We start from the raw sequence: 16,363 nt of genomic DNA, 5'->3' as shown, positions 1-16,363 counted from the left end.
CTTTACATATTAGAAAATATTTGGGAAGTGTACAACAAAATGTTATCAGTATTTATATCTTGGTGATAGAAAATCAAGTGCATTTTTAAAATTGCATTTCCTAACCTATTACAATGTACATGTCTGCTTTTGTAGCAATAAATGGTTATTTTTTAAATTAAAAATATCATTCATAAATATTTTAAAAAGCACAGAAAATAACTGCACCATATTAACAGGTACACACAAGAAGGGTGATTCCCCCCTTCTTTCTACTTTTATAATCTTCCAAAATGAGTATATTTGCATGGATGATGGAGAAAATACAAGTGCATTTTTCTTTTTTTTTTGAAGATTGGGTGTTTTGTTTTTTGGTTTTTGGTTTTTTTGACATACAATAAACTGCATATATTTAAAGTGCACAGTTTGATTTTTTTTCTTATTAGTAATGTATATATGGCAATCCCAGTCTCCCAATTCATCCCACCCCCTCCCCGCTTTCCCGCCTTGGTGTCCATATGTTTGTTCTCTACATCTGTGTCTGTATTTCTGCCTTGCAAACCAGTTGATGTGTACTATTTTTCTGTATTCCGCATATATGCCTTACTATATGATATTTGTTTTTCTCTTTCTGACTCACTTCACTCTGTATGACAGTCTCTAGGTCCATCCATGTCTCTACAAATGTCCCAATTTCGTTCCTTTTTACGGCTGAGTAATAGTCCATTGTATACATGTACCACATCTTCTTTATACAAGTGCATTAGTAATAGACACGATCACCTCCGCCAAAGAGAATCTACAGTGCATTAGAACTCACAAAAAATATGAATTCTTGGGAAATGTATGAAGATGTTTTAGAACAAACTTATTAATAACCATGGGTGTCATTTGTTTGAGCATTTTCTGTGTGAGGCTCAATTTGAATTCTTTACATGCAATACTAATTTAATACTCATAACAACCTGATGAGATTGGTTTTACTTGAGGTTTAAGATTGCATAAAATTACCCAAAGTCAGGACTCAGAATTTAAACTTGTGGCATTCAAAGGAAAAAAAAAATCATAGTAACATGATGATAGTAACAGAGGAAATTTTCACTTATGCTCAGCTGGAGAAATAAAGCTTTCCACCAGATTTATGACCAAGTTTGTACTGGACCAAGCAGCTAGCTGTCATATGAACTTTAAACTACCGTATACTGATTTTCTCAGTTGGGCAGCTAGGGGTTGGGGAAAAATGAGGATGGTGTTAATTGAATATCTTTTACTTGATTTAGGCTTAAGGGAATGCGTAGCAGAACAAGGGTACAGATATCAGTAAGGCGTGAGGTTTGTTACGTGAAAACACACGATGATACTGAAACCTGGTTTTGTACCACTTCAGGTATGGAGGTTATGGGTAAATCTGCTCCTATTGTAGTGGGTAGTGAACTTGGCAACTGTCTTACTTTTAGCCTTTGGTTCCCAGAGTGGTTAGGAAAAGATGTTAGGTTTTGAAGGAAGTTTCAGATGAGTGTTCATAACCATTTCCTCATAACTGTTAAACCTTTCCTTTCTTTTAAGTATTCACTTCTCATGAGTTGTCTTACACCCTGGGCTTTTTAATTGGTTGACTTTGCCCTGTCTCTCAAGTGCACTTAGTCATACACAGTACCTTTTTTGGAAGTTTGATATTTAATTTAAGAAGTGTTTCTGTGAGTTCTTTGCAGAGGGTGTGGGGTGCCCCAGTTTATTCGTCTTTATATAAAAGCAACTAGCATGAGTCATATTGTTGGCATTTGATATGTTTTTTGCTAAACCAGTGGAGGGGTTCTTGTTTCAGTTCAAGGAGACTTTTCTAAAGGATGGAGTTGCCTGACAGTAGCACAGACTGTTCTTGGGAGAGAGAGAGAGTGATTCTGGGCAGGCATGGACTTGGGGAAATTTGATCAGCAGACAGTAGATAGGACTAAATAATTTCTAAGGCTTATTGTAAATCTGAGATTCTGTGATTCTTCTCTGTCTCTAAAATGTGTCTAAAGAGGAGAGAAACAAAACACAAATTAGAACCACAGGTTACCCAGTAGAGCCTTTGATAGCAATGATGGTGAATGGGATTTGTACCAGCACAGGGAGCAGAACTGCTTTTCTCTGGTTTCCCGAGTCAGTGTGGATAGTTCTTATCTTGAGAAACTGGTCCAATAAGATTGGACTTTAGATCATCTTCCAGATTTCGGCTGAGCCCCAGGAGAGAATGGTGAGGAGGAGAAACTGTTCTAGCATTTTCAATTCCGAGAAAACTAGTGTGAGAATCAAGCTATTGACTGTCCAACTATTCACATGCAGGTTACAAATAAATTCACTTAAAAGCCAAGAAACAATATTACTCACTAAATATGCCACCTTAAATGATTTTGACTGGTTTTCCACACATCATTTACATTATTGTAGCCTCATTTGTGAGGTCCTAAAAGTTATTATTAATCTGAATTTTGTTTCTCTTCTCTTTCTGACAGCTGGACATGGTGTTAATTTTGTCCAATAAGCTCTCTCTGTCAGAGATCACAAAATGGTAGTCCAGAGGCAGAATCTGGCACAAGGATGGGTTTTCATTGGCTTGGACAAGGTTTGGTTTGGTTTTGACTTAATTAGTTGCTGATATTTAAACATTTGGAGATTTTACCCCCAAATCAGATTTCTGGCTTCTCTCAGAAAGGATCAAATTTGGCATAACTGCATCAGGCTTGCTGCACAGCAGTCATTATCTGGAGCTTGGTGGCTAGATGAGGCATGTGTCCCTGCTTAAGCAATCTTTACCTTCCTCGTTATTTTATACCCTGCCCGCTTCACTCATTTGCGGGACCCGTCTGGCCTCTGAGTGCATTTCGGTTTGTGACTCTTCCTCTGTAAGTAATGCTCACGTACAGGTCTTAAAACTGTAAGTAGCTATTATTTCAGCCTCAGCAAGGGACTGCAGAATAATGTAAAGTGTTTCACTGGATTTGGGCAGAATATTCTGCCTTTGGGATGATCCCCGCCGGCCAACCCTGTAACCAGAGGGAAGAAGAAAAAATGTATTCATCCTGTACTGCGCTGCAGGCATTCAGGAGAGCCCTAGTCTAGGAGACGGGGACCGGACGTGCCCTGCAGACGGCTGCTTGCCTAAGCGCAGGGTGACTTGGCACCTGTGCTGGGGAAGGAGCCAGTGGAGTGGCGGAAGGCTCCGTGCCATCCATTCAGCCAGCTTTCTGAAGCCGGCAGCCAAGAGAACATCAGCTGTGCCTGAGAGTAGTGTGGGTTGTCGCCAGAAACTTCTAAACTTCAAGGGGGAAGAAAACTGTACTGTGGGTCAATGTGGAAAGCTTTTGGTCTGACTGAATTGGGCTCATTTTTACAGGGAAGGAAGATGGTGCAAAGAATTCTGAGGGACTCCACCTGTTTTTCGTGGCCTTTCCATTCTGCCCCTGAGGTGCCAAGATCATTAAAATGCTTGAGGAACTGCTAAACCTAACCATGAAAATAGAATGATTGCAGAGAAGATCTACAGTTTGGTCCGAGAGCTGTGTTAGGATTAGGGTGGAGTGAAAGAAGAGCATGGATGAGTCTTCTGGCAAATTCCATTAATACTGAAGTTACACATTCATGACCAATTTTGATTTCACTTAGGTTTCTAAAGGCTTAAAGGGGAGGGGGGTAGGGGGAATCTTACCAATCTGAACAACCTACACTTTGGTTCTAATGAGGAAAAAAATGTGCTTTATGTTTGATCTTGAAATTTTGTTCTTATGTTGGCCCAAGACTACAGTCTGATATCTGGCATTATTAAAAGCAAAATGTACTCTTCGAAAATCTGAGAGCCTGAAGATAGGCATGAGGAGACGAAAGCTCTCTCCAAGTCCCTCTGGCACCCACATCTGATGCAGTGACTTCCTAAGGCCTTCGGCACTTACTTTACACTTATTTCATTTTCTTCACCTGCCCCCTTTCCTCCCTTACCTACCCCTCCTTGCTCTTCTCTTAATTCTCTTCTTTCCTTGATTCCTTTTTTTTAAATTTTTTTAAAAATTTTTTAAAAATTTATTTATTTATTGGCTGCCTTGGGTCTTTGTTGCTTCGTGCAGGCTTTCTCTAGTTGTGGGGGGGGGGACTACTCTTTGTTGTGGTGCACGGGCTTCTCATCGCAGTGGCTTCTCTTGTTGAGGAGCACGGGCTCTAGGCGTGCGGGCTTCACTAGTTGTGGCCTGTGGGCTCAGTAGTTGTGGCGCACGGGCTTAGTTGCTCTGTGGCATGGGGGATCCTCCCAGACCAGAGATTGAACCCGTGTTCTCTGCATTGGCAGGCAGATTCTTAACCACTGTGCCACCAGGGAAGTCCTCTCCTTGATTCTTTTCTCCTTTGTTTTCTCAGTTAGCTGTGTTTCCCTTTGTCCTTCTCCTACTCCCACCCCCCTTTTTTCCCTCAACTCATCAGCCCATCGTCTTCTGTTTTCATCTTTTAGTGCTTCTGCCTTTTACCCAAGCCTGGGGAAACTTAACGAGGGTATACAGTGTGAGCAGAGAGCTGGGAAAGAAATTTCAGTCAAAAGCAACATTTAGATTGTAGATGCATAGTAGGGGAAAGGTGGGAAGAAACTAGCTGGTACTGGGCACTTGGAGGGAGGAGGATAGTGTTTCTCAACAGTGCGCTAAGAGCGATTTGTGCATCTGATCATGTTTAAATGCTCTTCCAGATAAGAGCAGCTGTGTAAGAGTGGGCATGGCAGAGGCAGTAAAGCTAATGTGTTTGAGATACTGTAAAGAGTTTGTAAAGAGGTATAAGGTGAGAAAATACTAGCGTTTTTACCTTAGTTTCTAAATTTCTTCCTTGTTATAAAGGTTAAATGATACAATATCTTTTAAGAAGTGTATCTTTTCAAAGTAAATTGCAAGATGAATGGATCACAAAGTATACTAGAAAGGTAGAAGATAGGTGTTTTAAATAATTTGCCATTTTAAGCTACTTTAACTCAAAATTAGATATAAATCTAATTATAGTGAAATAAAAGGCAATTCTCATCATTATGGTACTTATAAATCCTTCTGTTCCATATCCTCAGTATTCTATTAAATGTAGCTGACACTGCCCTCTCTTATCTAAATTGGCATTAAACACTTAAAAAAAAATCTGTCATCAAAGATTTGGCAGATGTCATTTCCTGATAGTTTAATCAGAACATATTTCTACAGCTATCCTTTCTAAATGTGAATTATGTGTATTTGGTTTTTTTTCCTTTTATAAATTGAAGTGTAGTTGACATACAATATTGTATTAGTTTTAGGTGTACAACATAGTGATTCAATATTTTTATACATATGTAGTTGACATACAATATTGTATTAGTTTTAGGTGTACAACATAGTGATTGGATTTTTTATACATTTATACAAAAATCACCACCATAAGACTTATACCCATCTGTCACCATACAAAGTTATTACAATATTATTGACTATATTTCCTGTGCTGTAAACTTCATCCCCAGGTTGGGAGGGGAAGATATGCATTTGTTTTTAACTTGTTAAATAAATAAATTGAAGCATTCCCTATAATGAGAGCTGATTAAAGATAACACCCCTTATCATTATAGAATATTTACTTTTAAATCCCCTAATAATTGGTCCAACCCCTGTCTACCTTATGACCCTGCAACATGTAACAAATTGTCATTCTTATAAACACCCTGAACTCTCCAGATACTCATACCCTGGAACCTTTGCACAGGCTACTCCCTTTGCCCATAATACCCTTCCCACACCCAACCCCAACTTGACGCACTTCTCCTTAGCTACTGGCTCCAGTGTCACCTCAAAGCCTGCCCTGATTTACCTGGGCAAAATTTATTGCTCCTTCCTCTCTGTGCTCTCAGCACTTTCCTCATGATTTCATTATGGGATTTACAACATCGCCATTGTAGATGATGATAGTTATAAAAATAAGTTACTTGGGGACTTCCCTGGTGACGCAGTGGTTAAGAATCCATCTGCCAATGCAGTTTCCCCACTTCGAGCCCTGGTCTGGGAAGATCCCATATGCTGAGGAGCAACTAAGCCCATGCACCACAACTACTAAGCCTGCGTGCTGCAACTACTGAAGCTCGAGTCCCTAGAGCCTGTGTTCCACAACAAGAGTAGTCCCTGCTCGCTGCAACTAGAGAAAGCCTGCTCACAGCAATGAAGACCCAACACAGCCTAAATAAATAAATAAATAAAATACCTTTAAAAAAATATTTTCAGAAAAAAGTTTTACTTGTTTCCATGTCTGTAGACCAGGAGCCCCCTTGGAAGGCCCTGGGGGCAAAAAGGAACGGGTTTATCATTTTTTTCTCCAAGGCCCAGCACGTGTGAGCTGCTCAGTAAATGTCTGTCAGATGAGAAGGGTAAGCAGTTTTGTACTCACTCCTTTGCTTATTGAGCAGACAATGAGAGAATGTTGTTGAATTCAGTTTCTGCAGATTACGTGAGTAAAGGTTGAGTGTGCAGGACTAGAAGTAGCTTTTACTATAGAATTTGGCTTTTATCTGAGGATAAAATAGAAGAATGTTTTAATACATAGGCTTTCTATCAAGTGGACATTCTCTTTGGTACTTCAAAGAGATGAAGAAGAGAATTTTTTTTTTTGGCCGTGCCTAGCAGCCTATGGGATCTTAGTTCTTCACCCAGGGATTGAACCCATGCCTCCTGCAGTGGAAGCACAGAGTCCTGACCACTGGACCACCAGGGAATTCCCAAGAAGAGAAATATTCATTCCAACATTTTAACAAGCTGGTTGATGTTCAGTATTCGCTTAGGCCTGAAAAATCTCAAACCATATCACATATATAATATATATGTGTGTGTGTATATATATACATATAGAGATATATAGAGATATATATAATTTTTTTTAATTGCCTTTTTTTTTTTTTTTTTTTTTTTGGGCGCACGCATAGGGCAGGGATGAGGATCTGGTGTACTGTGAAGGTCCCGGTGTGGGGAAGGCGTAGCCTCTGGCTCTCCTCTCTGGAGTCCCACACACCTACTTCCTGGCACCCCTCACCTTTCTGACTCTTAAATTGCCGTTTCTTTAAGCACTTTGTAGCCTAGGATTGAAAGGTATTTATTCTGTGATCCAGAATTGTGACTTTCAGCCGTGAAATGAATGTTAAAGTACAGGTAACTAGACTACTTTCTGGTTTCCTTATGTCAGCTCCTGAGTCAGAGTTCAGGTAGTTCACTTGGAGCCAGAGGTTCCTGGAGCTCTCATTTATTGAGTTGTAGTTAAATAATAATAAGATACAAAGTTGGCAGTGGCAATCCAGGCAAAGTCTAGTAGAAGTCTAAGGAAAATTAAGTGAAATGATTAGTGTTTCCTTTGTTATCTTCCTAGATGAAGGTTATCTTTTACCATAGAAGTAGACATGTAAAAGATACCTTTAATTGAGAGATGTTTAAAAGATGACTTTCAGTGGATTTAACTAGAGTTCTTTTCTACTGTTAACTGAGTAGAACATTGTTTATGGGGGGAAGCTTGTAGGGCTGGATGCCAGCAGAACCACATGGAGCAAAGAATGAAGAGGTGTAGTGATGGGGTGGTGGGTTGCAGGGAGAGGGGGCAGGAAACCCATTTTATGAATTAGCAAAATTTGAGTCCTTTGTCCAGATGTGCATAATGAAGCATTTTAGTAACTAAGTATCTTTACTGAAGCAAACGTTATTCAGTATTTATTATGTACTGGATGGAAATTTAGACATGATGTTTATATTCAAGGGATTCATAACCTGTATAGTTCAAAGTGCTACAATAATTGTAACATAATAGCAGTAGTACAAAAATGATTTAAAACAAAAACAGTTGACCTAAATACATAGTTTCCCGTAAAGCCAGGACATTCAGGAAGTACTAGGGAATTAACATTAGCCACTTAGCTAGTTTTTGTAAAATATTAGATTTTTTTTTTTTGGTCTTTTGACTTTCTTTAAGTAAATGATAGAAATGCAATTTTTATGACTTTTCTAAATGATGCTAGACATGGCACTTAAACTTTTATTTGATACATTAACAGTTATATACAGCATCTATATACATTCTAGTAAATTATCACTGAGGCTAGGCCTAGATCACTTAGGCTTGCTTTGTGTGATTGCACACTATGTGTGATTGTTGAGGGTTATAATTTTGCATCATGAACTTTGGAGTCAGACAAAACTGATTGGGAATCTAAGCTCTAGTACTTATTCATCATACGGCTTTGGACAAAATACTTTACCTCCTGCTTCAATTTCCTCATGTATGTATTGGAGGCATTACATAATAGGACTGCTGTAAGAATTAAATGAACTAAACTACATCATGTACTTATCCCAGGATCTGGAACATAGTAGGAACTCAGTAAATATTCCCCTGTTCGATGTAAATGTGGGGGGTTAAACTGTTAGACGTTTTAAAATTGTAATTACTGCTAGGGAAATAGCCTTAATTTGAAAAAGCCTCAATTTGCAATTAATTCAGTACAAAAGATTTAAACTAGTTTAAAAGTTTTTCATTCTTAAAACTTATTTAGAGAAAAACAAATGTAACATATTTACTCCATGAGACTTCGTGTTGAATTATTTCAGGAAGGAAAGTCATCGTTTAGAGAATGCCTTGAACCTTTGTCGGTGACACAGCCATTCCAAAATGTAAATCTTTGGACTCTCTACAGATCAGTGATTTCCACACACTGTCTTTTTTTGGTAGTAAAAATCAATCTACTAATACGGTCTTAAATGTCCTTGCTTAATTATGGGGAAGTTAATGAAGTCCTGCCTCTTGTGCATTCTAAATAAAAGCACCAAAGGGGATCATTCAGATCTGTACTTCCTTAAACTGGCCTTTCCTACAATGTAGTTAAACTGCAATAATTGATCAACTTAATTTATTGCCTTTTATCCTGGCTAGCTTTTATCTAAAGAAAAAGAAAAAAGTACAAATTTGTTTTCGATATTTTCCCTGAAAATGTAATCTGAGCCAAAATGCAATATTTGGCTTTCAAAAGCTATGAAAACTGATGCTTTTATAGTAACCTTTTATTCTAAAATAATACTGAGGTAAATGTCATTTCAAATGAAGCTATTATTATGAAAACTTAGAAAAACGGACACAGGACTTCCCTGGTGGCGCAGTGGTTGAGAATCTGCCTGCCAGTGCAGGGGACATGGGTTCAGTCTCTGGTCCGGGAAGATCCCACATGTCTCGAAGCAGCTAAGCCAGTGCGCCACAGCTACTGAGCCTGTGCTCTAGAGCCCGCAAGCTGCAACTATTGAGCCTGCGTGCCACAACTACCGAAGTCCTTGTGCCTAGAGCCTATGCTCTGCAGCAAGAGAAACCACCCCAATGAGAAGCCCACGTACCGCAGTGAAGAGTAGCCCCTGCTCGCCGCAACTAGAGAAAGCCCGCGTGCACCAATGAAGACCCAACGTAGCCAGTAAATAAATAAAGTTAGAAAAGGAAAACAGACACAGCCTCTCTGTAAGCGCAGGAAATGAGGTGATACTGACTTTACTTTCATATCCATACAGTGAGATTAACTTGCTGCGAGGACACTTTATTTCATTCTACCCCCCCCCCCCCCAAATGTGCTAATTGTCTCTGGAGTCCTAGGATGAAGCCGTGGTTTGAGCTTAGAATGGAAGTAAACTGATTTCACATGTGTGTGTGCCATTTAGTTTGCTTATGTTGTTGGTAATTTCATAAGGCAGAAGTAGAAAAAGACTTTAGGGAGTTATATTTTCCATGAGGCAGTAACCTGGAAGATTCTACTTGGTCCAGCCACCCTAAACTTCCTTCCCCAGGACCTTATTCTTCTGGGCCAAAGTATCAAGAATTATCATTTTCAGTTGTTTAAGGAACTACTTTTCCATTCCCCAAATTTGCATAGCCTTCCAAATTTTACATATCCTTTAAATGCAGTGCAGGGCTAACCACTTCTGAAGCTATCACTGATGGAGACCCCAGTTGGCCTGTGATCTTTCCTTTTCTAAAAGTCCTTTAGTCTGTGTAGTTGACACCATCAAATCTAGAACTTGTATTTTTCTTTTCTCAACCCACCATTATATGATAATTGACCTTTGACATGATGAGGAAGTCTTTGTATATCTCATCTCATTGAAGCATTCTATTGCCTTTGGGACAGAAATATGGCAGTTATGATTAGCGATCATTTTGCAGTTGAAGAAACGTGAGTTCCACAGAGATGGTTACTCTTCCAAGATCCTATTTCTGACTGGAACCGATGTCCTGATACTCTGTATTCTATCCCGTGTTTGCCTTGTACATAAATCTTGTCTTCTGATCAAGTCCGCTAACTCTTCAAAGACCTTTTCCAATGGGAACTCCACAGTCCAGATTCCACTTATGAGAAACTTAGTTGCTAATTCACTCATGTACTGTAGGAGAACTGTCCTATAGGTGAGCCACATATCAATTTTGAATTTTCTTTAGCAGTCACATTTAAAAAAGAGAGATGAGCAGATGAAATTAATTTTAGTATCTTTTTATAACCCAATATATCTAAAATTTTTATTCTACCATTAACTAATATAAAAATATTAATGAGACACTTTTACATTCTTTTTTTCCAGCACACTAAGATTTTGAAATCCTCTGCGTATTTTACACGTAGAGCACATCTCAGTTTGGACCAGCCACATTTCAGGTGCTCAGGGTGACACATGGCTACATATTCGGCAGCACAGCTTTAAAGCTTTTTCTACAATGTGGTTGACAATCAGCTTCTCTCTGACAACAGGTGACATGGAATACTTATTCGCTCCACATTTCTGATGACAGAAACGAGTGATTCATAACTAATTAGGCAGAGAAAGCAGAGCTACCATTCATTCTTGTGAGAGTTTCTGTTGGTGGTGTTGGTTTGTTGTGCCCAGAATTTCATAATTCGGATGAGGACCCCTGTAACTTACAAGGGAAACTGTTTCATAAGGTATAGGAGACTTAGCCTTTCATCTCATTGACTCATTTATTTGTGCTATTTTCTAGAATGCACATCTGATTGTGTGTCTTCCTTGTTCAGAATTGTTCCGTTCCTCCCCACTGTGTTTCCTACAGGTGCCCAGTGGTAAAATTCACCTGGGTACTTAGTTAAAATCCTCTGTTCCAAGTGCTGTCAGACCAACAAAATATCCCGCTGAGGGTCCTGGACCACAGGTATTTTTAGTAATCACCCTGGTGGCTCTTACCATCAAGCCAGGTGGGGAAATTGGCCCAAAAGACAATTTTACTTTCTGGGGTCCTTTCTGACCTAGCCCGTGACCAGACCCATTCCCCACCCAGAGTTAGGTTTCAGCACAGAGAAGCACTTGGCGAGGGATGCTGCCTGTTCTCCCCTCCTGCCTGTGCCTAGGCTTCCTTCAGCCTGGGCTGCCCTTCCCCTTTGCGTCTGCCAGCACACGGCTGAGTCACCCTCAGGACCACCTCCTCAGTGCTGGCCTCCTCAGTGCTTGGGCAGTGTTGCCAAGCACTGAGGTTGCTTCCTCCCCCTCCTCCCACCCCCATTGCTCCTTGACATTGGTGACTCAAGGCCCTAAAGGTCACAGGCTCTCACCATTTGTTTGCGTTGGCTGTCTCCTCACTGAGGATGGGGCTTGTGATTTCCAGTCTGTTATTTAGAGCCACTAGAAGGGAGTCTGGCACAAGGAAATAGTCAATAAATATTTTTCTAATGAAAGCCTGCCGATACTAGTAATAATAACATCTCCATCTGTTTCGTAGTGGTTTGCAGATTGCAGCATGCTTTTCAAGTATATCATCTCATTTAATTCTCTCACCACAACCTCATGAAGTGGAACTCTTCTTTTTTGAAAGGTTAAGCAACTTGCCCCATGTCACATGACTTGTAATGTGACACTGTAACTCCAACACGGGTACATAAGGTGCAGAGTGTAAAAGGAGCATAAATCTTGGGGTCAGATTTCTAGTGAAATGAAGAAATAGCCTTTGCTTATTCAGTCTATTCACACACACAAATTAATGAAGTTGACATTTATGGATTTTTTTACTCTGAATTTCTAGCCTTTTTAGGCTTTTTAGCATATTTCATAAAAGTTTGCACTTAGTGTTTATCTAATCAGTAGCTGCAAGGTTGTATAAATATTCACATGAGCAATGATTATGTGAACAATTGATGGAACCAGTTAGTCTAATTGGGTTCTTCTCTTTAAAGGTATTCCAGTGGTTCTTACCTGTCATTTGGGAAAATTCCTTATATCCCACGGGTAAAGGTACTGATAAATCCATACACAACATAGACTTTTTTGACCTCATAAGGAAAATCTGACCAAACAAGAGTGTGAAATAATTGAGATGGTTTGTGACGCTTTAGAAGTATTACTGTGTGTGCTGGATGATCATGAGTGTTACACCCAATCTATCAATTTTATGTCCTAGTTCTAATCATTTAGTAACATATTAGAGAAACAGCCCAGTCTGACCTCAGTCTTTCCATGAAATATGTATCACACTTTGTGGTCTCACACAAATTTATTTTAAGGGTTAGGACTTCCCTTTATCAGAGCAATAGCAAGAAATGCCTCTGTTTCCTCCTTTCCTAGGCAATTCCATTTTATTTGGTAAGTATTAATCAGCAGATTTTTGTAGCTTAGAGGAACCATTTTAACTTTTTTTTAAAACAAATTGAGTAGTTTGAAAGCATAGTCTTTTTATGTATTATTCTTGTTGGATTATCGATGTTGATTCATTCTGTGGTGATGCTCTGGTAGAACAGAAATGAAATAACAGTCATTTGGAAAAAAAAAAAGTAAATTTTAGCTCCATTAAAGTGGCCATTATCCGTATTTAGTAGATCCTGCCCTAGATTTAAGTAACGGCTCCTTGGAGCCTCCTCAGAGATGGCATTTTTCTGCCTGACAGAGTTTGTGCTGTTTTAGGCAGTTGTCTGGGTGTCATGGTGATAAGCCCTTCCTGATGTTCTACCAGGTAAACCTTTTCTATACCATTAGGCTTTGTCATAAGTAATGGACAAATGATGCTAGCCAGTAATTAAATTTACTCTTCTGGCTCATAGATAAATTCAGGATGAAGTAAAAATATTGAAGAAGAGCCATTTTATGAAGACATCATTTCCACGTGCTCGCCCGTGTGTTGTCTGATGTGATACACTACTAAACAGTGCTGGGCGTGGAAATAGGAGGGGTCGTCTTGTTGTTACTACTGTGATCATTCTCAGAAACGCCTCAACCAGAATTTCATGGAATTGTGATATGGCAGTCTGTCTTTTTTTATATAACAGTTATATTGAGATATGTCACATATCATTCAATATACCCATTGGAAGTATATAATTAACAGTTTTCTAGTATGTTCACTGTTTTGTAACTGTCACCACAATCACCTTTAGAACATTTTCATCATGCCCCCACCACCACCACCAAAAAAAACCCCTGCCCCCCTTAGCAATCACTTCCCATTTCCCACAACACCCCCAGCCCTAGGCAACATCTCATCTGCTTTCCTGTGTCTATGGATTTGTCTCTTTTGGACATTCACATTCATGTCATCACACTTTCCATTAGTGGCTAGTTTTATTCACCAAGCTTGTATTTTCACTGTAAGCATGAATCAGTACTTCATTCCTCCTTATGGATGAATAATATTCTATGGTACGGCTGTATCGCATTTTGTTTCTCTGTTCCATATTGATGGACATTTAGGTTATTTATACTTCAGCTGTTATGAGTCATGTTGCCACACCCATTTGTCTGTGCGTTTTTGTGTGGAAATATGTTTTCTTTTTGTATATACCTAAGAATAGATCTGCTAAGTCTGTGTCAGCCTCTTGAGGAACTGCCAGTGTTTTCCAAAGTGGTTGTACCATTTTACATTCCTGCCAGCAGTGTACGCGTGTTCCAATTTCTCCACCCCTTGCTGACACCCAGACACCCAACACTTGTTGTGTTTTTGTTTTTGTTTGTTTGTTTTGGCCACACCACATACAGAATCTTAGTTTCCTGACCAGGGATAGAACCCGCATCCCCTGAAGTGGAAGCATGGAGTCTTACCCACTGGACCACCAGGGGAGTCCCTTATAGTGTCTTTTTGATTATAGTCATCCTAATGGGTGTGAAATGGTACCTCACTGTGCTTTTGATTTGCATCTTCCTGATGGCTAATGATTTTGAACTATTTTTCATGTGCTATTAGCCATTTGTATATCCTCTTTGGGGAAGTGTCTATTGAGATCCATTGCTCATTCTTAAAATTGAGTTATTTCTATTTCATTATTGAGTTGTAAGAGTTCTTTATATATTCTAGATACAAGTTCCTGTTTGATATATGGTTTGCAAATATTTTCTCCCATTCTCTGTGGTTACAGCTGTACTATCTTGTAACCTACTTTTATCCTTCAGGATATGACATCTTCCATGCTCTTCCACCATCTGGGTCAGCTCCTCTTTCCACAGCTTCCTAGTACATTCCTTTATTATAGCACTGAGGACAGTATGTTGGTACTATCATTTTAGGTTTTGTCTTCACCACCAAAAGAAGCCATGTCTAATAAATTTTTGTAACTCCAGTGCCTAGGACCCTACCTTACACAAAACAGAAGCCCAGTAATAGCTTCGTCAGCTCAACTAAAATGAAGATTGGATCTGGAAGAAAAGAAAAAAAAATATCCAGGCAATACCAATCCAAGAAAGCTAATAGCCACCTGTGGTCTTATCACAGGATTGATACAATGTGGGGCCCAGTGCACCACAGGTTTCTTTGATGTGTTCTAAGCAGTGGACCAAGATTAATAGGACCAAGCATTTGTTTTACTCATTTGTTTAAAAAGCCTTTAAAATCTTTAAAATATGTTGCTGTATTTGCTGAGCTCAGATCTGGTGAGGTTATGTTAATAGAGGTGCAGCATATGTGCGGGGAGGTGACCTACCAAATTGTGCTGACTGACGGCTCTGACGTGGTGTAAGGAATCTGAAGGTTTTCTCTTCCTGATAAGACATTTCTTGTTAATACTTATATATTGATTTTTTTTCATTGTGATCTTTTCCTCATTTGTCCTAAACTTTTCTAAATTAAAAGATAATCAAACAAGTTGTCCTCCAGCTTTTGGAGCATACTTTTCCTCTAGGTTCTGTCCCTCCGCTCTTTCACTGTTGAAAATGTTGCCAGTGTCCTATTTTGACTGGAAAATTACAGATATAGTGAAGTAACAATTACTCCCTGCAAAATGAGGATGGGATTTTAACTGTTTAAAATAGAGTCCTCCTTCTCAAAACTCACTAGTTCTTGATTTTAAACCCTCAAGGAAGCAAGCAAGAGAAAATCGAAGAATGAGATCCAAGAAGGAAGCCCATATGCTTTTGTATACTTCTGATGAGATTTGTACTCTTTTATTTCTTATTTGGCACTAAGGCAGCTTTAAAAACAAACAAGAAAACAAACAAACAACAACAAAACCAGACACCAAACCAAAGGGGAAAAAAACAAAAAACCCAAAACAAAACAGAGAGAACTAGTTGGCAGCCTAAGATGATTGATTTTTTTTTTCACTTAGCACAGCAAGATGTGCTAAAATTAGGATTCCTGAATGAAAAATACCTCCACCCTTTTTTTTTCTTTATAAAACAAAACTTGGTCTGTATTTGTGGGGGAAAGAGTTTGGCAGACGTGCTGATTGTAATACTGTGTTGAAAAATAGTTACTTTGATTATATTGACTAAAACCCAGCTTCTGTTCATGGTAGTTAAAAGCCTGTAGTAACGTCTTCACTTTGGTGTTCACCACACTTTTATGAGATTAATATAGTAGGACCGCTCCTGCCCCTAATCTCCAAGTGGAGAAACCAAGAGAGGTCACTTGAGAAATGCTTTCCTATCTTCTCCCAGGACTCCCCCCACACCATGCTGCCTATACATGAGCTTATCAAGAGCAGAGACCTTGTTCCATAGTAACTGTATCTTCTTTGCCAGGATATAGGCCTGGCACACTGTAGGTACTTAAAACCTGTCGCATGGGTGAAACGCAGGATTGACGGACCTGGGTGAGAGGTCCTGGGGGTGCCACTTACTAGCTGAAGTCTCTAGATGAAGTATGTCATCTCATTAAACCCCAGTTTCTTCTTTGCAAAATGAGGATAATACTAGTATCCACTTCAGTAGGGTGTAGAACAGTAAGCATTCGATTGCTATTAGCTGTTAGGTTGAGCACATTACCTGACTCCTCATTCAGAACTGAATCGCCCTGCTGTTAATGAGCTGATTACCGTGGTCAAGTGTGCGCATGTGTACTGTCAGCTCAGTCTTTCTCTGCTGAAGACGATGAGGAAGAAATTGAGGAGGTGTTATTTGGACATCAGTGTCTTAACTCC

The 16,363-nt window shown here is 39.4% G+C and overlaps 1 protein-coding gene across 6 annotated transcripts in view; it reads left to right on the top strand.

Moving 5' to 3' along the window:
* Positions 1–16,363, top strand: part of SRGAP1 (SLIT-ROBO Rho GTPase activating protein 1) — a 264,983-nt gene that overhangs the window by 111,841 nt on the left and 136,779 nt on the right. The window lies entirely within an intron of this gene.

This window comes from Hippopotamus amphibius, chromosome 7 (assembly GCF_030028045.1).
Source record: "Hippopotamus amphibius kiboko isolate mHipAmp2 chromosome 7, mHipAmp2.hap2, whole genome shotgun sequence".
Classification (NCBI taxonomy): domain Eukaryota; kingdom Metazoa; phylum Chordata; class Mammalia; order Artiodactyla; family Hippopotamidae; genus Hippopotamus; species Hippopotamus amphibius.
Note: the sequence above shows the minus strand (reverse complement) of the source record. Positions and strands in the feature narration are given on the sequence as shown.